At 42.4% G+C, this 12,847-nt stretch overlaps 1 protein-coding gene across 3 annotated transcripts in view; it reads left to right on the top strand.

Moving 5' to 3' along the window:
• The window catches only part of LOC100748223 (insulin-like peptide receptor), a 116,579-nt gene that overhangs the window by 4,821 nt on the left and 98,911 nt on the right, over nt 1–12,847 (top strand). Inside the window, exon 1 of one of the 3 annotated variants that reach the window (XM_024368557.2) lies at nt 5,950–6,424. The exons of the other annotated variants lie outside the window; for them this stretch is intronic. The gene's annotated coding sequence lies outside the window, so the exon portion shown is untranslated. Of the gene's footprint in view, nt 1–5,949; nt 6,425–12,847 lie in introns of those variants that run through there. 3 annotated transcript variants of the gene reach the window in all.

Raw genomic sequence — 12,847 nt, 5'->3', positions numbered from 1 at the left:
TCTTTCTTATCATCGGAAGAACGAAATTTTCACTCTTTTCACAGCAACAAAATGAACCGTGCTCGGAAAGCAGAATTTTTATTGTCGTTCGTGGCGCGTACGTACGTGGCTCAATCGGTTGCGTAACAACGTATTCGCGTACGCGTCGCAAACAAAATTTTTATTGCGTTCGTCGCTACCACCTCGCTTTTAACATTCTGCGTCGCAGTGCCGACTGTGACTCTATTTTCTCGGGCTTGCGTAAGAAAACGTAAACCCAAGCGCGGCCACGCTCGATTCGCTGTCGTAAATAACGATCCTCCAATGTTTCTGGCCGCTTCGACACCGCAAAAGCCGTTGACGTCACGATGTGACCGTCAACGACGCTCTATTCGCGTCGCGACGTCCCTCTATTTGGTAAAAATCGGACTTCCAGCCTATAGGTCCAGCGAGACCCGTAAAGTCTTGCCGTGTACGAACGTACTATGTCAGCGCATGTGTAAAATGTCGTTTGTTCGATGTTTCAATTTATTAATTATCAATTATCATGATCGCATTAAAAGCAAGAAAAAGAAAATTACTATAAATCATGTTATGTCGAGCGTTAAGGAGATTGCGTTTACGCAAGTGTTATAAAGCAAGGAGCTGTGATTTGTCTTAAATTATTTACGCAATGTATAACGTTCATTGATTGTTTCTACTTTAATAGATTATATCTGCTTCAATTGTTTGTTTTATTCGTCGATATTTGTAAATTCAAACTACCTTTCCTTATCTGTCGAGAATGTCTAAATAAACACGAACGTAAATGAACTGTCTCTACGTTGAAATGCTCGGGTTAACTGAGTTATATTAATAATGAATGCGAGGAAAAAAGGTGGGATTAAAAATTATACAGTGGATAGTTAACGTATAGTATAAATCATCGCATAATGGTGTATATTACCGCGATCCTGGTACAACATAGAACGTCGTCTTAACGTGTAGGCACTAAATCATAAATATTAGAGTTGTCCATAATTGCTTTCTTGTAGGAGAACGAAAAAAAAACCTCTGGCATTTTTCATTTCTCTTCGGTAAATTAACATTTTTTTTTTTTTTTTGTACAAAATATCCATCGCTCTAACTAAATCTGTAATTACAGAATTAATTAATTAAAATACGAAGTTCGTTTGATTACAAGCCAGAACATAGATCGTTTAATATCAATTAATATCAAATTGATATGAATATTCCACCATGCTGTAATACATACTAGTTTCTGATTACACAAATGCGTTTTAATTAAAAAGTCGACCAATTTCACAAAGATCATTTTCGTCGCCAACTCTTTAATTATATATTTCGAAATACGTACTTCGTTAAAATTTGCTTTTTATTATATCGACAGATACGGGTCACAGGTTATTTAAACATTATGTAAAAGGGGATCACGTTACGAAAAAAGAAAAGGAAAGAAAAATTGGTGAACGCTGCGCTAGAATCTGTCGGACGTGCCCGGTCTATCTTTTTCGTAACAATCTCAACTGGCGTTTCCGCTCTCGGGGATCACTGTCAACGCGCAATTATCCGTATTCTTATCGCGAACACGCGCCTTCTCTACAGTCTAGCTTTGTCACTATTTTACACGTGCTGCTCGCGTACCAACGCCAGAGTTGCGTGCCAGTGAATCTTTATGAATAGTAGTTGGTCATTCAATTGCAAACCCAGAAAAACCGGCGAATACTATAAAGTTTACTTACTAAAGAATTTTAAACAGTCAGCCTACGAGTCCACGTGTCTTTAGTCGGTGTGAGTGTTCTATGGACGAAGGTCGTGTTGTAGCAATCGCAAACATTATCGCACAAGTATTCGATTTCGAGGATAGTTGCTTGATGCGCGTTTTAATCCCACGGGAGCAGCTGATGACAGCAACTCCTGGCTTTCATACAACTTTGTATATATCGTAGTATTTAAATCGTTTTGTTATTTCCAAGTTCGCGCTACTTTTTGAAAGACGATCAGTCAGATGTTGCCTCCTTCGCTAAAAAGAGATCGGTGGACTGCGGATGTTTGTGCAAGTTCATGTTTTTATCAACACGGTTAAAAAGATAAAACCTAAAACCTAGAGATGTGTTCTATCATTTCTATCCTATGTATTTTTGGGTTCTATAAATTTCCCGTAAAATTAATAAACAAACATCTGCAGTTTACACATCATACATTGTAAAAATAATCATCTATAATAAGATACGTTCAAACCGAAATCGATATCTCTCGAAAGCTTCATATGGCAGACATCTTCGATATTACATTTGAACTTAAGACGAACGACGTGTGCGACGTGCGCGTAAAATCCTCGTAACCTAGTGTCGAGCATACTTTGACCAAGTTCTTCAACGATTCCCTTCTTAGGCTTGCATTTTAAAAGATTATCATTGAAAAATCCAGACACAGTCTCTCACTTCCGCCGTTACGTCCGGCATCACCTTCGACGGTGTGAATTGATCGGCACTAATTAACTCAATGGCGTGTTGGCTGAGAACAACCAGCTGCCCCCACCCTGTTGTCCCCATTACCGTGTGTACAAGGGGCGTTAATTAGCGCCACGTTGAATACGTGAACCGAGTATCAGTTCGTACGATTGTTTCTCCCCTTGCGGAGGGTCGTCCCAGGAGTTTTCACTCGATACGCCATAAGGCGTCCTTCGATCCCCTTCGTTTACTCGATCGCAGTTCGAGGCATGGCAATCGAGAAAGTCGAACCAAACCACGTTCGTACGTTCATTCTATCGTCGTATGCTTTTTGTAGAATGATACGTTGATTTTAATTCCTATTTAGAAGTACTAAAGTACCAAACAGAGAGTAGGATAATCTTTGGAAGCGATTAGGAAGTTATCGGAATCAAGAATTACAGGTTTCGTTGGAAATCTTTCGTACGTAAAGATAGACCGAGATTATAAAAAAAATAATTATTGGCACACGATATACATATCTATTTATCTGTGCATTATTTTAATTATCCATTACTCCTATCTTAATATTCCCTCTCTACGTACATACATATTCTGGTTAATTCTGGATATGAAAGTAACATTTGAAGCTAATAGTCGGTCGCTATAGCACGAAAATAGATAAATATCGATATCGATACGCATGATTTCTCGCTTCGAAATTCTACGTTAAACAATCTCTGAAAACATTAGAATTTTATCGTTTCGCGAAACTACAATAATCAAGATATAAGAAGCCGAGAATCGTAGCACGTTTGATTCATCGTGTTTCTTATATAACTCTCGCAAAAGGTTTCTTCAAATTTCTGTATCGTTACTCCAGCAGAATACGAAATCACAATCAGTCGATCGTTTCCTGGATAATTTAACCCAATTAGCACTCTACGAAACCAGGAAGTGTCTCGACATTTATGAAAGAAGGTATATTAGAAGACTCTCAGCTGGTGGTCACGTATCGATGAAAACTGTAGGGATTCTGAATTCGAGACGCGTGATACGTACGGTTGTCGAAGAAGGGAGGGTCGCAACTAACAAAGGGTGGGTGGGAGGATAATGAGGAAAGAGGAGACGGAGGGTAAGAGCTAACAAACTGGTAAGGAAGAAAAAGAAGACAAAGAGAAGATGATGAAGCACGGAGAAGAAAGGCGAAGAAAGGAAGAGGGAATGGGTGCCCTTCCATGAATGCCGTTGCTCGACCACGTTAAGTATGCAAACTGTGACTATGTAAAGACGGTGCGCGGGAGCGTGAACCCAACGACGGTGGTGCTGGTTCCACCTTCCACGAACCACATTTCATTCGACCGTGCGTATAGTCTGCGCTCGATGGGAACACATCGCATTCCACGCGTGTATTCGCGTTGTCCCAAAAGCGTTCACACGGCCAGACACACAAGGGCACCCACGTTCTTCTCTCGCTTGTATACAACGCAGAGCCGTACATACTTGACACCGCCTTTTCCTTCTTCGACACCTCTTTTTTTTCACTTGTTGCGACTTCATGGCGTTAACGCGCCTATACTCTTCGGGGTTCTTCGCATATGTACAATGAGACGATACAACGGAAGTGTCGTCGTTGTTACATACCGAGGAAGTTTTTTCCCTGAATTTCAGCGGTAAAAACGTTCGAATAGCTTCGGTTAATCGGCCCATATCTCGTTGGCCTAAAAACCCGTCTCGACCTATTTCCCCCGTTCCATCGAGCGTACACGTTATAGCGTTCGACGTTCGTGCCCCATTCGACGGGTGTTCGCTGGCTATTCCGCGACCAAACGTTCTCCTGGCGTGAATGGATAATTATTCGATCGAGCGAAGATCACTGTGAAATTAATCGAGTGCGAAACCGAGGCTATCGGGTTGCAGTATCATCAGAGGGAAAAAGAGAGACGAATATAAAGGTGGGTAAAGATAGAGACGGAGACTACCTAAAACTACGTCGTCCCGACGATGTAGCCATACTTACCTTTCTCCCGTGACGTTTCATCGACGTCGTCGCTTCTCTGTTTACGCGCGAACAGGGCCTCGACGGGTTATACGCTACTTACACACAGGCTCGTCTCTTCAGCCTTGGCACATATAACCGACCGCCGACCGTGTTGGCGCGCGCGTGTACACGACCTATTGCCGTGTTCATACGTGCACGTGTATGATGTAGCCCGTGTGTGTCCCGATACGTAGGTGTACGCGTGTGCGTACGTATATGTGAAAAAATATAGAAGGGGAAGCCGAAGGGCGACGAATCGAGACAAATTCGGGCGAAGGGCATCGTCCGCGTGCGGAGTCCCGCGGCGTGGCGCGTCTTTTTTTCTTGCCCCTTCCAGCTCCGGTCCGCCACCTTCCGTCCGTATACCCCGTAAATTACGCAACGCGCAGAAGCGGCCGTTTGATTATTCGTCGCCGAATCGGCGCGCGGAATGTAGGCCGGCCGTTCTCTCCCAGCGCGCGTATACCGTACGCTGGCCATGGATTTTCGAGGAAATTATCGCCTGGGCCAGAGCACACGGTTAGAACTCTTGACCGAAACTCTCGAGTCTGGAAATTGCAAAACACCAAGCGGATCTCCAGGGTCGGAGAAATCCGAATTCCACGAACGATCGTGAGCTAAGAGGAAAAAGCCTTGGACGCGACACGGATACACCGAAGTGAGAGATAAGTTTCTTTTTCCTCGTTCGAAGTGTAGCGATCGAACGTTCGGACTCGATGAAACGGACCGAAAGCGAGAGTGTCGTCGTCGAAGGCACGCGTTCGCCGTATATATACGTAGTAGCATGCATCTGTCGTCTATTATTGCGCAGCAAAGTGCGCTCGAGTTAACGCGAGTCCACTCGATTTGGCCGAGGCGATGATCGTACGCCTTCTAGACGGGGTGAGATAGAAAAAGAAAGATATAGCACGAGTAACGCGTGCTAGTCGCGCTTACATATGTACGCGGTGACGATGCGTACGACGTACAAACCCGTTCATAAATTAGGACACTCACAGAAAATGAGGTTATTCTCATCGTTGTCGAACGATTAGAAAACTGTCCAAGTATTTTACATAATTTCGCTTTTACATAATTCGACGAGTATTAATTATTGAAATTTTACGATTCACAGGCTGCAAATTATGAGTATCAGTAATAATTACCTTTACGTAACATTAACGAGTTTAGTAGGAAGGCAAATGGAATTTTAAAAGTATATTTTACAAGTTACAGATCGGATATTTATCTTATTTCATTTAAAATTGTATACACACATACACACACACACACACACACATAAAAGAGAAGTTTATACTCTGCATACATTTGTAGCTTGTTAATTCACTGATGTTATTAATTGGTAAGTTATGACCATAACTTAGGAAATGCTATAATCTCTACATCACTGTTATTCTTTTAAATAATATTAACAAATTTCGCTTATTACACAATGGGTATATAAGATCACATCCTTGATGAATATGAAATTGTAATCGATTAACCAACACGAGAATGTATATGGCATACAGCGTTACAGGACGTACCGAGCATCCGGCGTTTCTTCGCACGCTCGCTGCGTCGTGTTCTCGCGTTCACAAACGGTAGACTCGTGTTGGTTCCACCCACGTCGCGCTTAGAACCGTACGATAGAAATCTAGATCAGCCGTGGAAAACATCAGACGTTCTACATTTTCTCGAGGCACGCGTGTTTATCGTTCGTGCGATCGTCCAACGCCGGAACAAAACGCGACTTTTCTTCACCTTTTCTTTACTTTCCTTTTTTATACTTTATCCTTTCGTCCGATAACCATGAATCGCTGTCCATTCTTCGCGAAACAATTAACCTGTTCGTTCTGCTCGTAGTTATCGATTATCGATGCCTCGACGGCGTATGACGTTTCCTCCGTTATTAATATCGTCCGACGGAAAAGAGGATCGCTAGAGACAGAGAGGAACAGAGAAACGGGATGCTACGACGAGTAGGAAATCGGTAAGCACGAGAATAGTGCTCGATATATAATTTTACCGAGCAAACTCTGTATCGGCGTTTCCGAGACGAAGTGGCACCGTTATTTCACTTGTGACTATTTCTGTCGCGAATATGAACCAGAAGGGACCGCGGCATCTTCGGGGAATCGTCGATGCGCGAAATAGTTCGCAAAGTTTTTAGTATCCGTTGAAATACGTCGATACATAGCGAGAATCGAAGCGCAGTTCGTCGAGGACAGGGTCATTTTTGTGAATCCAATGGGGCGGGTGGAACAGAAAGGAAAGTCAATCACTAAGAGAGAATCATGGGAAATGTCAAAGTTATTCTCGTACTCCTTGCTAGAAAAGTAGAGAAAAGTAATAAACACTGTTTTCCAAATTCATCTTAGAATTCACCATTATTTGTATCGTCATGTTGTCTGATGAATGCATTTATGGAGCACGTCATCGCTTCTTAAGAATTGGATGTTAATTTAATTCAGTTCAATTTAATTCAATTTATTAATTAAACGGGAGAAAAACACTTCTAAAAAAAGGTGATATACGATAGGAGAAAGAGAGCTAGTGCTCCGTCCGGGTTAGCTGAAGCTTTTCGTAGCCTTTCTTTCCGAGGTTGCTGGTTGAGGTGGAAAAATGTTGATATTACTGCACAAAGCGTTGCCGAGTTGACATATAAGGGCAATAATATTTATACGGCTAAATATAAATTAATCGTGTGGTTATCCAATAAAATGAAGCTCGATTGCTTTAAAATTACGTATGATTCACCCTGTGTATTTTATATATTCCTTATATATTTATATATCTCCCTTTTATTTCTTTTTCTTTTTTTGTTTTTCCGTTTCGTATGTCAATCGGTTATATCGAGAAGTTTATCCCGCGAATGAATAAATAAATATATCTCTTACAAGAATCGTTTAAATTTCAAAAAACTGAGTTGAAATATAACAGTATCGAATTAAATGCGATTGCGAAACGTCGTTGGTCGCCAGTAGCAACTCTCTCCTCGTCACCCGGAGTAACGAGAACTGGAACGTTTCGGTATCGATCGCGAAGACGATCGCGAACGAACATAGCGATAATCGTTAGCCCAGCATCTGTTCCAGATCCCTGTTTGCAAAGACGTATGGAAAGGAAGGCTAAATGGCCGAGCAACGACACGTAGGTCGCATTCTTCTCTTCTAGCAAACGAGTTAGCCAGAAGCGCGAAGTTGATACTTACTCTTGCTGGCTGGGACTTTGTAGCGTCACAGTAATCTGGGACGCCCGGAGTCTCGATTTGTCTCGTGTAACACCGACCCGCGATATGAAACATCACGACCCGTCAAGCTGCTCTCGAGAAGAATGTCGCGCGCTCCAGAGATAATTAACGCCCGCTCAAATGAAATCGATAAACGGCCAACTTACATACAGTGGCTTTTATTAACACGTTGATTGCCACGATGATTGTGGAGCACCGTTGTTACCGTTAAGATAAAATAAATGTCATCGATTAAACGACTTCGAAGAACGTAAAGCAACTAGTACTAACAATGTAAGATAAAAAATGCGCTCGTTCAACGGTAGAAAAATTAGATATTATAATGTGTCACATCGCAACATTCCAATGTAGGTATCGCGATCGCTAGTGCAAAGCAAAATTCGCTTGGCAGTCAACTCGTGAAGGACCAATGACGAATGAACCCGACGTTTCGTTTGTTATTTCTATTAGTGAATTTATATTTATTTCACTTTATGATTGTCGAAGGAACTTTCCACGAACATACTTGGTAGAAAGCGAGGATAGTAGATAATAGGGGTGGAGCAATAATAAATAGAAGTCATTTAAATATCAGTTAGTTTTAAATGTCAACTCACAAACGAACGTTTGCCACCTAACATTATTCAAGATGTTTCTGCATTAAAGTCCCTAATTCTCAGATCGATAAGATAATCTCCAGGATCTATACGAGTATCCTAGCACCTTTTTTAATCCGATGTAAGTCTTTGTATACATGGTGTGTTCAAAATATTCGAAATTATCTAGGTTATTCATTGGCTCGCGATTATACAAGGGGAAACTCCCAGTCATCCGTCAGATGCGAAATAAATCGATTCGTAGAATGAGAATACGGGATATCGGGAATACGTATCTCGTGGCATGGGCGGAAATCGTAACACGGGGGGTACGCAGGTTCTCTTACGCGGCTTCGAGGGGAACCCGAACGGAGGACACGAGGAGAAACAACGCGACGTAATAAGCGTTCGTGGTTTGCTCTGCTATGGGCATGGGGAACGGACTCCCAGAGAGGATCACGAGTATTCCGAGGGAAAAGGAAAAGAGCGAAAGAGAGAGGTAGAGAGGTTGAGAGAGAAGCGCAACAAAGCGAAGGAAGAGGTAGGGAAAAAAGCACCGACAATAGTCCAACGGCCATGGGTAAAACGATCAAAACAAATGTCTCACTAGTATATAACAACCACATTCCACTGCTGCCTCACGCCATATTTGAATCCTCCTCGCTACCCCCTCCACCCCCTATGGTCTGTTTGTCTGCCCCCTTCTCTGGTACCGTCTCGTTTCCTCTTCGTTCCCGAACGATCCTACACGCGTTCGTCTTCTTTGCTCATCTCCCTCTTCGGGACCGGGCTGTTCTCGGCTCCGTCTTTTTCCTTTTCCTCTCTCGTCTCTCTCTCCCTTTCTCTCTCTCTCTCTCTCTCTCGTTTTCTCTCTTCCATTCTCTCCACAGCATCTCTCTTTCTCCTCCTTTTTGCCGTTCTACATTACCTCTGCGTCTCGTTTTCCTTCTGTTTCCTCCTTGGTAGCCAACGTAGAGAAGGGGAAGGAGAGACCACCGCGACCGCGTTCCACGCTCTCTCACTCTCCTCGCTGTCCTTTGGGCGTGGGTAAATACTTAAACGAGCGCCCCAAGTGTCTACCTATCATCGCTAATAAACCTACGCGTTATTGCCCTCGTGGTTCATTTTCCTCTCGTTCTCTCCGCTCTTCGTTCTTATTCCTTCGTATGAAGCCCCTTACGCGGGTTGTTACTCTTCTCCTTCCTTGACTTTGACTTTCAGTTGCCTCCAATTTCTCGAAATAAACGACGCGAAACTCGCGCCGGTATAAATCACCGGCAAACGAGTGGGAAGGATGTTTCTTTCGAAATCGTATCTCGTTTGTAGGTTTATGATCGCTGCAGAGGCCAATTAAAGTGACGTCTTCATTCAGCCTTAATTACCAACTTCTCCGGCCAAGCTGAAACGACTAGCTTGTCGTAAGATTATCGCTTTTCGTTCATATAGTTTTATCTATCATTATCAAAGAAGGAGTTGGTACAATTTTACGTATGTTTTTAAAACTAGAATTTCCTATGAGTGTCAGTCGCGCATTATATAGAGGTAAGAAAAAGTTGCTTAGAAGGAATGTCGAGTTTGATCGTTTGTTTCCGATAAATTCATTACGTGTGATTATAGGTATATTATAATTAACCTTCTAACGCATTAGGTCAATTATTATTTATCGCTGTTCATTATTTTCTATGATATATCTATGCGTTATTACCTTACACTGTATGAACTATTCAGTGGGCTTTTCTATTACAAAATAAAATGACTGATGCTTCTATGATTCAGCTCTCGCTGGGTGAATGTTAAATTATACGTAAATTATTACAAATCACTCGGCATATTGACCGAAAATTTCACTATGTGTATATAAGGTATTATTATCATCGTGCGATCCTGGCGACTGTGTCGTCATACAATGAAAGCTAACGAGCACTTCTTTCTAGCTCTACACGGTACGTCTCGCGTTAACTGTGGCAATTGAAGATCGTCTAGAAGTCCTTCTTGAATGTATTGTAATATAATCTCATACTGATAGAAAAATCTCTATGTGTAAACTGTAAACACTATACCCAGCCGTTCAGACACAATATGTACGTATGACTCTTACAGGAAATCTCTCCTTAAGATAGCGACCGTGCAGACGATAAGACCGACTCATTGACGACTCGAGTACCTCTCCCTCTCGTAACGAGATACAGTTTCGCGCGAAAAAGGGTGTTCTCGAATCTTATGGTAAAAGGATCTCGCGTAGGTTGTCGCGGAAGAGCGAAAAATCGGCAGAGCGCGGAAGTGTCGCCGCGAGGGTTGGCAAGGATGTAAGGGGCGCGTTCCCACGACCGAAATCGTCGTTTATCACGCTAGAACAGACGATGCGCTCAGTTTTCGTGCTCGCCGTTGGATGGCGTCCCTTCTATCGTCTTGCAACCATCGATAGAAGGTGGCATTACGACATCCATGCGATTCGTGCCATTTTTCTTTCGAAACCAAAACTAGATCAATACCAAAGCAATTTAATAGCTCTTCTTAACTTATTATCCCAATAAAACGAAGTAATTTCCCCTCGAACTCTTCTAAATTGCATTTCGTGCGAATCCCACTTCGATTGCCTAAGTTTTGTTATCGATCACTGGAAACCAGTAGTTCTTTTTAGTAGTCGTCGTTAAATTATCGGCCAGATATTTATGTGCAGTACAAATAAGGAATAGAAATCAAGTTGGCTTTGATTAATGCACGTTGAGCCGCATTATCGCCCCATCTCGTCCCCGAAAGACCGCGTCGCGGAGGGTCTCCGTTTTCCCACGGTTCACCGGACTCTGGCGAACGCGCTGCCACGGAATTCCAGGTCGAGACCAACCAGGAACTGCGCCGCATACTGGAGAACGTGGCGCAGCTGAATAAAGTAAGGAGATGCGCTCCGCTCGCTGGCTTACTTCGACATTTTAATTTTTTACGCGCCGCGGTTAGATCGATGTATGCTCCGAGTCACAGGCACAGTCAAAAGCGAGCGTACATCTTACGAAAATGTGCGTCTCCTTACTGAATCTTACCTACAGATTTACGGAACACGGATGGGTCTTTTTCCCTAATTTGTATTTTTACTTATTTCATATCCTGCGTTTAAATTGCCTTTAAGGTATACAGGTATCCACTTTTGAGAGATCGCGCATTTTATTTGTTACCGACTTATTAAACTGTCGCGCAAAAAGAAAGCGTCGATCTTTGAAAGTTCATCTATAAAGATAACGTTAAGAGGGCGACAGGACCTGTTGAAACGGAGCGTGCATTATCGAAGCTAAACCGGTTTCCGATTCCATTAATATGCTCATTACGAGCAATACTCAGAGCGAAGGAATTCGTCGGACGGCATTCCATCTCGATTTTATGAATTTCTGATCTCGATGCGATTCCAATGCTGGCTTCGATCACATGGGTGGAAGATACTACTTCGTGGCATTAGCCCAGATTCTTCAACGGGACATAGTGCCAGGAGAATCACAGTATGATTTGTGGTCGAGCGTATCGAAACGATCGAATCGTAGATCGGTCGATGACGAACTTAACGGAGCATCGTTTCTAGACTGCGAATTTTTATGGAAATTTAGGATTAAAAAAAGAAAAAGGACGAGGAGAAAAATTTGTTTTCCATATCAAGCGTTATGAATATATCTTGGATATTTTGTTTGCGCACGTCATGTGTATTCTATGGATTTTTATATCTTTAAATTTCCTAAATGGCGTACAGATCCACGATCTGATCCCTTCAAGTCTGCTCAACGAGCGAATAACGTTGATGAAAACGAATATTCAGACGGGATATTTGTAAAGGGCACGGAAATGATCCAAGTAAAAAAGCCCAGCACGAAATTCTATGCATCGTCGTACACTTCAATCTCTTATTCAGCGGAACCGACCTTCTCAATTTCCCTCGTTTAACGTAGCCGGGCTATAGAAGTTCGTCATTTCGAGGGAGGGAAACTGGAAGTAGTCGATACGATCAATCCATTTGTAACGACTGTGGCCGAGTATAGCCTGGGCTCAAATACAAGATACGTAGTAAGATAGCGTAACGAGTTCAAATCGTTTCAGATCGTATTCTCTTATTGCTAATCAATTTTCTGCGTTTAAGAAAAGTCGTCGACGGACGAAAGAAAGTTTTTAAGATAGAAAGAATAAAAAAACGACATAATTTTACGAAATGGACGACTGTTACCGATATGATAAAAAAAGCTTTAATACAAAAGTTTGAGAAAAGTTTGAGACTGACACTCGGATCGTATCGATTAGAGAAATTTCTTTTATCAGTCACTGTGCAGGGCTTCCCCACATTTATATAAAGACACGCAACAAGACTCGATCGTACAAGCGCATCGGATTTAAAATTCAGACGGTAACGGTATGATACGTGGTCCATTATAAATTTTTTTGTAAATGATCAAAAGCCCAGAAACTGGTGTGTATTTGAAAAACAGGAAGCGCGCCGTAAGCGGGGCAGATCGAACTTAGTCGATCGGTGGAAAGAGAGAAAGAAAACGAGTAGGGTCGGCTTCTACGTTCTGGCCGTAATATTACGTTGCCGATGGAAGTGACGGAAGCCGCG

This window comes from Bombus impatiens, unplaced genomic scaffold, assembly GCF_000188095.3.
Source record: "Bombus impatiens unplaced genomic scaffold, BIMP_2.2 scf_0463, whole genome shotgun sequence".
Taxonomy (NCBI): Eukaryota; Metazoa; Arthropoda; class Insecta; order Hymenoptera; family Apidae; genus Bombus; species Bombus impatiens.
This window is presented reverse-complemented; position numbering and strand designations above follow the sequence as displayed.